This window comes from Aplysia californica, unplaced genomic scaffold (assembly GCF_000002075.1).
Source record: "Aplysia californica isolate F4 #8 unplaced genomic scaffold, AplCal3.0 scaffold01098, whole genome shotgun sequence".
NCBI classification, from domain to species: Eukaryota; Metazoa; Mollusca; class Gastropoda; order Aplysiida; family Aplysiidae; genus Aplysia; species Aplysia californica.
In genome coordinates, this window is record NW_004798368.1 from 185,503 (window position 1) to 186,420 (window position 918).

Genomic DNA, 918 nt, shown 5'->3' on the forward strand with positions numbered 1-918 from the left:
CACCTCATTTGCCCCCTCCTCTGGGTTTCTGACTTTTTATGGAGCCTTTCTACTGTTTCTCCTTGGCTTCTTCTTACTGCTGTCTTTCAGCCATACCCATGATCTTAGGGTAGGTAAAATTACATTTAACCTTCTTGGACAAGGGCGAGAAATCTTGGAGGCCCCGTGTGCAAGTTGCGCACGTTAAAGATCCCTTGGTATTCCAAAATGGACAAGAGTAGGCTTCGGTCGCCACTCGGGCAAAATTCAAAACTTCCTACCAATTGAAAATGTTTGGCGTGTCTCGCGTGCTAATATGAAATTATGCAGTTGCGAGCGCCGTAAAACACTTACTAAACAACAACAAAAAAAGAGAGAGGTAGCCAACTTTCGGCCTGTGAAGGATTCTTCTTCTCCAGGTGTCAGGTCTGGAGCAGACATTGACGATCACAGTACCTAATTCTTCATGTTGTCTGTCCTGTCTTCTTGATCTGCTCGCCTTTTCTCGTTGTGTTATTTGTGGCAAAGTTGTCCTGGTCATATGTTTTAGTTTTAGTAGAGGTTTTTACAGCGCTCGCAACTGCATAAGGTCATATGAGCGCCAGAGGATTAGAGGTGTTACAAGAGAGTAACAAACATAAAAAAGAAGAAATGGAGATAAGGACGATAGATGTTTGATAGGAAAGAAGGAGCAAACCACACCAGAGCACCCGCCAACCACCCACTGTCCAGATCATATGTCTTTCTTTCTTCCTCTGTCCTACTTTCTCTCTGTCTTTCCACACAGCAGCAGTTTCTCTTGTCCGTTTAATAAAATGTTTATGTAGCCAAAGAATTTCGATTGTCTTTTTTTCTAATGATTCTGATTATAGATCTGAATAGGCAAAATTTGAAATCAATATTCTCTCTCTCACTCTCTCTCTCTCTCTCTCTCTCTCT